We start from the raw sequence: 9,173 nt of genomic DNA, 5'->3' as shown, positions 1-9,173 counted from the left end.
TCACAATTAATTCTCTCAACGTAAATAATAGAAATTGCTTATCCTGCTAATACCATAATTAACATAGTACAGTAGTTAATTAGTTGGGTTGTCATTTATGTGGCTATAAAAGTGATATATCACTGAATATCACATATAAAAGTGATATTCAATTAATTTGTTTAAAAAATTGATTTGATCAAATAAGACAGCTTAGTGGACTCACATGGAATAGTGTTCTCGAATTCAACTAAGACTTTACGTATATAACAACACAAATATATTAAGAGTGTTAAAATTATATTAGATTTATAAGTTAATTCATATTGTTAATTAATATTCTGCCTATCTGAATACTTTTAAATTGTTAAATAATAAATATTAATACTTACTCAGTTATTTAAAGTTTCCAAAGTATTGTCCAATATACAATCAGTTATTTTCAGAAATAACGATAATATTCTGGAATCCAAATTTCTCTGCAATGTGTCTCTGAAACAATTTCTAGTTTCGTAAAATACATCTATGATTTATAATGAAAAAAAAAATTTTTTTAAAAGGTTAAAATAAATTAATTTTAGTATAATATCTATAACAGTATAACAGCTAATACTACCGACTGGTGTAGGCTATTATAACTGATCAAAGAATCTTTATTGTGCTTTACAAATAATTCGTTATAAAATATCAAGAAATAGTTAGCAATACCATTGTAAGAATTTCAATACTCATCACACTGATAGGTGTCTCATTAACCGATTGGATAATCTCATTTGAACGTATCTTTAATGCAAAATCCAATTGTATTGACCTTATTACTATTTGTGGATTTGATTTACTCATATTAAAGCATAAGGTCACAGTACTTCAGATAAATATTAGTACTGTAGTAGACTTAGAGACTTATGGAATCTCTTTAATATACGGAGTGAGAACAAGAAATATCGTACATTGCATGATTTTGATATGATGTCACTGTCTGCCGTTGCAATAGCCTCTATGGATCTGAAGCTTTTAAAATCTCTTTCGCCAATTAATATTTTTTTCAATGATATAACCAGGTATTAATTGTTATTCGTTCCAATTGACCATTTATAAAAATATCGTCATAAAACATATCTTTAAATTTTATTCATAAACTGATGCGCAGATAGTTGCTCTCTTACTTCCAAATCAGGAATAAAAATGGTTTATATGGTTTGATAATCCTTAACCATTTAAAAAGTAAGTAAAATTGGTACAGTAGTTGCAAAAGTTGTAAAAAAATAAATATCCTTAGAAATGCAAAAGCTCCTAATATCATAATTATTGCAAAACATTGCGCTGACAGTGGTAATATAAAATATCAAGTGGAATAAAAGTTGATATAAAGTAATTTAATGTTTGCTCAACTTACCAACTCGTTGCTGTCCACAAAATCACATTCCTTGGAATTATGGTCACAGTGATCCAGCTATAAAGACGTGTTTCTTAAACAATTTTGAAACAATAAATTTTATATACATAAAAATTATACAATTAAGAAAAATGATAAGGTAAATATTTTCTTGAAATCAACTTAGATTTCATGACATACTATATATATCAGATAAGCGAATATATTATAGTTTAAAGGTGAAAATATTAATAGTGTGGAATTGAGTGATGAGATAAAAAGTGATGAGAGTGATGTTAAGTAAATAGTTATATGCACGATTGCCACTTATGGTACTTTAATACCAAAACTGGTACTTTTTTTTTCGTTTGGTACTCATGTTAAAAAAATGGTACATTTTTGACGACCCAACTTTATTGTGGATATTTCCAATTAATTTTTTTGTTAATGCAACTTTGCACTATTTTATATTTTGTTCATTTATAACACTATGATACAGAACGAAATACAGAACGAAAAAACAAAAAGGTCCAAAAAAATTTTGGACCTTTTTTTACAGAAATGGTACCTTTTTAAACCAATTTTGGTACAGAAAAAAATTTTCAAGTGGCAACCGTGATTATATGATGAATGGGGACGTAAGTCTTTCGCTAATTCTGGTTATGTCGATAGAGGCATGGTTTGGAGAGAGCCAAATCACAATTCGTCAGTTTCTATTTTGATACTTTTTGGTTTGCTTAAATTTAAAAGGTATTATTTTAAGTACATTAGGACAAAAATATATATATTTTATATATTATATATAAAAAAAAATATATATTTGCTCCTAAACTATGCAAATTTTGACTTTTATTACTAAGAGGCAGTATTGCCTCTTAATGAACTCTACTAAACTCTTGCATGGTAACGAAACTGAAAGCCTCGCGGTTTTATAATAATAATAATATTACTTCCACATATTTGTTTAATATATTGAGTAATATCAAAATCAATAACAATGTTCGATTAACGTTTGAAGCAGATGTTGTGAGAAGTTATCCCTACTAACTAATTGGAATTCGACTCTATGGGAAATTTAAGTTAAGGGGTTTTGTTCTATTGGTTTTATTTAATATTTATTTAATTTGGTAGATATTTATTTAGACTTGTTTGGCTAAATCTGACTGATCAGTAGTGAGACTAAAGGTGTTTCCTCAAAAATTATTAAGGAAAATTAACTTTACATTATAAATAAATAACTTTTTTGAAGAAGTTGATCTATATATAAATTCGATTATACAAATACTACTAAGTAATAAAACTTATTGAAGAGAAATATATTTCAAAACTGTTTTGGATAAAACTTACAATATTAGTACTTACTTAAAAATATCCTTAACTTTCACTTTGACACCACAACTTGAAATTTGTCATGAATACTGTAATTATCCTGAAATTATTGAATAGCAATTTCATATCACTAACAATTTCACATTACAGATAATTTAAGTGGAAATATATATATCTGAAACAAAAACAACATTTAATCAGTTAGGAAAAAATTTAATGCCATATTATATGTTAATTTATTTTTAAAACTACTAAAGATTTGTCCTACAAATATTAAACTTTTCGGAAATGGTCTGTTCCAGTATAATTATTTAATAAAAAATACTGATCAAGTTTAAAACCATGGAATATATTCAATATCAGTGTAGACACAAATTTACTAAAACTTTATATTAATATTATACAACCACAATAAATCTGATAGTCTTATATTGACTATATTACTTAAAGACGAGGAGAATTATAAAAGTAAAAGTAGAGCTCCGAAACAAAACCGAAACGGAAATCGGAAACCGAAAGAAACTTATATGCACGGTTGCCACATGTGGTACTTTAGTAACAAAATTGGTACTTTTTTTCCGTATGCTACTCTGGTACTCCTTTTTAGAAAATGGTAATTTTTTGAAGCGCGAACTTTATTGTACATATTATTATCTTAAACAATCAAATTTATTTATAGATTCAACTGTGCACTATAAAACTAATATAATTTTATATACTGATTTAGTAAAAATATTGAGGCTGCAAAAAGTAAAAGAAAATATCGATCGGAGTGGGGTTTAAGGCCTTATATAATATTATGTTATTGAAAGAACTAAGTGTTAAAAAAGTTATGCACTATGTATGGTCAGCAAAAGAAAGTAGTATTATTTAAATAATGAAATTGTTATATACTGTTCCACATCTTCTGTCTTATTAAGGCCGTGTGCGAGTCCGAGTTAATTGAGATAAAGTAAATTGAAATTTCCTAGCGATTTGTTGCACTGCATTTAGGTATATAAACATTTATTTATTTATTTATTGCACTAATTTATAATTTTTGGTTAAAAGTTTTGAAATTTATTTATTTATTAAACATCTTACAAAATTTCTACAATTGTAATACCTAATTTACCTAATTTTTATCTCATTTACCCTAGTCGAAATTCTGGTAAAGAGCACCATTCGCTGCTATACCGACATAAATTACTATTTCCCTCACTTTACCAGCAATTTATTCAAACTCGCACATGACTATAGAAAAAAATAGGATATTTTTTTACAGAAATAATATCTTTTTGAAATAATTTTTGTACAGAAAAAATTTTTCAAATCTCAAACGTGCTTATTATATTTTTGCCGAAGCAAAAGAGTGAGAGATAAAGATAAAGAGGGAGAGAGAAAGTGAGTAGAGAGAGAGGGTGAGAGAAATAGAGAGCGAGAGAGTGAGAGCGAGAGAGATAGAGAGAGAGAATGCGAGAGAGAAAGAGAGAGGAGAGAGAAAGATACAATTAAATGAACGCTATTTGTTTTGAATGTATTGCATAAAGATAAGTTGCTATTTCAATATAGTAGTAATTTTATGTCATCAAGTCATTATTATGGCAACACTTGAGTTAAAGAATAGATAAAAAATTTTAAGGAAGCAAATGCTACATTGTTATGTTAGATCCAACAGGTGGTTCAGTCTTAAAGATGACATATGAGCGCGGAATTATATGGGGTTAATAGACCCCATTAGCTATTATTATTTTAGATAAACAAGATTAGAGCGGATGCTATGAAAACGAATTGTTCAGTTACGAAATTACATAGGTTGGGTTGGACAATATATACTTAATAATGAATTAAAAGTGTAGAGAGCGATATATATAGACAATAACTAAAATTTGTGGGGTACCAAAATATTATTATTTCAGATTGACCGAATTTAGAAATAATTTATTTATTATGTGGAGTGCTGAAAATATCAGGGAACCAATAAATCTTAATTGTTTTAAATATGAATTAGTTTACATTTATTCAAACTTATAGCAAAGCTTGTTAGAATCAAAATATTCTAATAAAATATTTGTTCGCTTGTAAAATTTGTAGAAACCTTTGAAATTATTTATATTTGATTATAATAAATTGATTTCATAAGCACTAACAAGACTATTTTTGACTAAAATTATTTAAACGGTTACATTATTGTATTAAAAAATAATAATTTCTTAATGCAAATAGTACTTACAAAATTTCATTCAAAACGTACAATTTGTATCTCACAATAAAATTGAATTTCTTCAAAATCTTGTAATTATTCCAGAATTTGTGTCTAATAAACGTATAGAAAACGTCTAATAAAAGTCACAAAGAATTTTTCGAGCATCAATAAATCAAACACAGAAACGAGATTTGGAAATAATAATAAAAATAATTAAAAAATATTTTCTAAGTAACTTTTTATACTTATATCATGACATACTATATGAAAAATCAGTTTTCTTTGACAATTAATATTTGGAATTTATTTTAATTTTTCAAAGGTTGCTTGAATTATTAAATCATTATGATATATGTTTAGCATTATATATATATTAATATACTATAGCGACTTGTAGCTTGAATTGATTCCAATGATATTTTGGTTGAAACAGAATAAAATATACAACGCTATATATATATATGTATATATGTTATATATATATATATATATATTAAGAAAGTTCTTCAATATATTATACTCAGAAAATTTTTTATGGCCCGACAGGCCAATTTGAAATAACGGCTTCAAGATTGAAGAGATTTCTTATATGGCGTTTACATTGGCCGAAAATGGCTCATTTTGAATGAGCCATTTGAAAGTGTTTACATTCGTTCTATTTCATTTGTTCTCATTTCAACAGCTGATTTTTCAACTTGCTTGTTGATTTGATTTTGGCCTGTGCCAAAAAAATGTTGCATGAAGGTTAAATATGCCTTCAAACCTTACATTAGAAACTTAAAACATATTTTTAACTTCGATTAATTACTTTTTGGGAAGTAAAAGTTCTAAAAAGCAGTGCATCGTTTTCAAGAAAATGCAACCACCAAACATTTGTTTACCTTTTTTTGTAAATATGTTAAAAACAGCTTTTTCAAACTGTCAAAATGCCATGAAGAGCTTTCATTTAGGGTATGTTCAATGGATTCCTTTGCATTTGGAACGTATGTGGAATGCATTCGAACGTCATTCATACAGAATGTGAGAAAATTGCTCATTTTTGTGCTTGAAATTTTATATGCAAGAATGCGCCATTCGATACTCATTTTCGATTTTTGACCAAAATGAGCCATTTTCGGCCAATGTAAACGCCGTATTAAGAACTTGCTTATCCGAATACATTGCAATATTGGTGTTTTTTAATCTTATTTTCAAGAATTCTATAGCACAAATTGTATTGGAAATCCATTTTGCCTCAAAATTTTTTATTAAAAGGATTACATAGTAAATGAGTCTCTACTAGCCGGCTCTACTTTGCTCATTTTCATCACAGACATTAAATAATTAAATAATTAAATACATGTGTAAGATGTTTTTCAAAAGTCTATTTTCTTCAATTTATTTCTGTTAAGAAATTTTAGAGTATTAAAAATTTTAGTAGAGAAATGTCTTCATATAGGATATTTTAAATATAAGAAGCAGGGTTGCCAAATTTTAAAGATGGCCTAAGTGCATTTTATAGATTCATAGTCTATCACTATATGTAGAGGTGTAAATTGTAGAATATAGTTTATTATGTGAATAAGGTAATTGTGATTTATACCGAATTTGACTGTATGAGAGTGTCGTACTTAGAAATTGGCTTAATTTTCTTGAATATGTCGGTTTTTTAAGCGCAGTCGAAGTCAGTCAGTATTATTATCAGTCAGTATAATAATATGAATATGTATATACATAAAAGAAATAAACGACACCATGCATATTTACGTCTGCTGAAGTATTATTTTTATAAGTTTTTTTTATTTACCTTTTTTATTTAATTTTTTTTTATTTTATTTTATTTATTTATTTATTTATTTTTTATTTTTTATTTTATTACATATAAAATTATTTTTAATTTACTACTTACTTCTGGATTTAAATTTTTTTTAATTTAAGATTAATAAATATTAAAAAATTATTTGAACTTTTATTTTACTATAGATATCTGTTAAATCAAAAAGGTGTGCTTCTCAAGTCAAATAATATCTTATATATGATATTTATTATATATTAATAATATCTTATTGATAGTAAATAAATAAACAAGGCAAATAAAATTTTATATAGCTCTAATTTTTTTAAAATAATTATTTTTATTAATTAAAAATCATTGATTGATTAATAAATAATTTAATTTAATAAATTAATTTAATTAACAAATTTTTAATTTTATTTATTATAATATAATAAAATTAATATAATATAATAATGTGTCCCAAAGTGTATAAATCCGTTCATTAAAATCTAGCTATTTTTATTTTGTACGTGTAAATCAGTGAAATATTTTAATTTCCTACCAATATTTAGTTTCTGCAAATAACATACTGTAAAGTACATGTTAAGGGACTAAATCACTGTTCATTTCCCTGTACAGTGCCAAAGAATAATAAATACTAATTAATAATAACACTAAGCTTTGGTGATTTTTTGCTTAGTAAGTTTTGTATAAAAAAATGAGTGTATTTGTTAATAACTCTGTTCTTCTTCTTGAGTTATTTTTGCTCTGCTTCTTGTCTTAATGTGCGGTGATGTGCCAATTAAATGCCAATTGCATGTTAATGAAATCCTGTTATTTCTCTTTGAGTTATTTTGCATTGAATCAAACGTGATCGGCAATATTCCCATGAGGTTTGAGACAGTAATAATTTTGATGTCGGCCTTATTGTTCTTATTTTAATTGATTTCTTGCGGTAAACAAGTCGGTTATTTGCATAAAAAAAGTGCGTGGTTATATTTTGAGAAAATAGTGTGTTTTAAAGAATTAAAAAAAATTTGATTAATGTTATGTATTTAAATTAAATAAAATGTTGCATTGAAATTTTATTGATGTGTGTTTTATGTTGTAAATTGTTTAATATTTTACGCGTTCACTCAGTTGTGCTTTTACCCGCAGATGGTTGTGTAAGTGAAAGAAATTAATGTATAATTCATGTGAATATAAAATATGTGTTTGTTGTTATAATAAAAAAAAATGTATATAAGTAATATTACAAAATATTTTCGGTTGTTTTAAATCTTAATTTAAAAAAAATCTATTGTATTGAATATGTTTTGAAAACTATAATGTTATATGAAGCAATATAAATATATACGTGCATAAACATACATACGTGATAAATTGTTTTTACGATAAAACATTTAAGATCGTTCATGTCTTAGGGGAGACAAATAGCGCATGTCAAGTAAGTGGTATTGATAGAGTAAAAATGTTATATTTTTAATAAAAAGACTAACGTGTTATAAATATGAGAAAAAAAAATATAATATTGTGTAACATTAATTATTTACGATAAAGTAATTATTCTAATTACAAGCTTTTCCTTTCATAAATAATTAATATGATGATTTTTGTCTATAACGTCCGTGGCCAGAATTTTAGTTCCTGAGAGGGGGTTATTTTCAGAAAATTTATGTAACTAAAAGAAAAGTATCTTATTAAACAGTTATGATGCGTTAATAATAATATTTATATATATTTTTAAATATAATTCTCTGATTCTGACGTCTAGAATCATATGTACGGTAAAATTATACATATACATAATAATATACTTTCCCTTTTTATCCGTATTTTTGCATTCTAAATTTAATGGAAGTTAAGAATGATTTCTTGAAAAAATTTATATAATTATAATAGGACCGTAATTCTTTTCTTTCAAGATAACTAATTTTATATATCTTACTGTTCGTTTGAAAGGTGTAAAAGGACTGAATGAAAATTTATTTCGTGTAGTAACACATCCCACATTGTATTATTCACGCGTTGCCAGATTTGATATAATTTCCAATACTTACACATTCTCCAAATGTAAGTGTCTTCAATATATTGAGACTGTTTCTATAGTACTACTAGTACTTCAGGTTTTACAGTTATTTTTATAGCTATTGATCTTATGAGTCCTAGTTGTTTATCGTCTTTACATACCGCACCTACTGTTTAACACCACAGTGTTGTCAACTAATAATGTGTTTTAAGATAATGTGTAGTTGAAACCCTATGGAAAAAACTCTTTCAGTACCAATTGAAGTAATATATCTCTATTGTATTTTGGGTCACAATATCCGATGAAATGACCTCAATAAGTAACTTCATTTTGTGTGAAAGTACGAAGTTATTTAGTATGTGAAGTTAATGTAAAATTAAGTGCTAATTACAGTTTATACGACACTTCCTTACGGAGACATCCCATTGTGCAGTACAACCGAAGTTGTTGGGAACTGGTTCAAATACAATATGATATTTGATGGATTGCAGTCGTCTTTTGCGTTAGGCATGTAATACCT

At 26.2% G+C, this 9,173-nt stretch overlaps 1 long non-coding RNA gene across 2 annotated transcripts; it reads right to left on the bottom strand.

Moving 5' to 3' along the window:
* Positions 1 to 377: 377 nt before the first annotated feature.
* On the bottom strand, positions 378 to 5,051 carry LOC119685676. Of its 2 annotated transcripts, none has more exons than XR_005252818.1 (4): positions 4,917 to 5,051; positions 2,717 to 2,858; positions 1,376 to 1,432; positions 378 to 502 (listed from the first exon to the last, which is right to left on the bottom strand). It is a non-coding gene; the product is annotated as an uncharacterized LOC119685676 (long non-coding RNA). The 2 variants fall into 2 exon arrangements; XR_005252819.1 differs by having other exon boundaries at positions 4,896 to 4,917.
* Positions 5,052 to 9,173: the final 4,122 nt, after the last annotated feature.

The sequence above is a fragment of the Teleopsis dalmanni genome, chromosome 2 (assembly GCF_002237135.1).
Source record: "Teleopsis dalmanni isolate 2A chromosome 2, ASM223713v2, whole genome shotgun sequence".
In the NCBI taxonomy this organism is placed as follows: domain Eukaryota; kingdom Metazoa; phylum Arthropoda; class Insecta; order Diptera; family Diopsidae; genus Teleopsis; species Teleopsis dalmanni.
The sequence above is the reverse complement of the archived record's forward strand: the minus strand, read 5'-3'. Positions and strand labels throughout refer to the sequence as shown.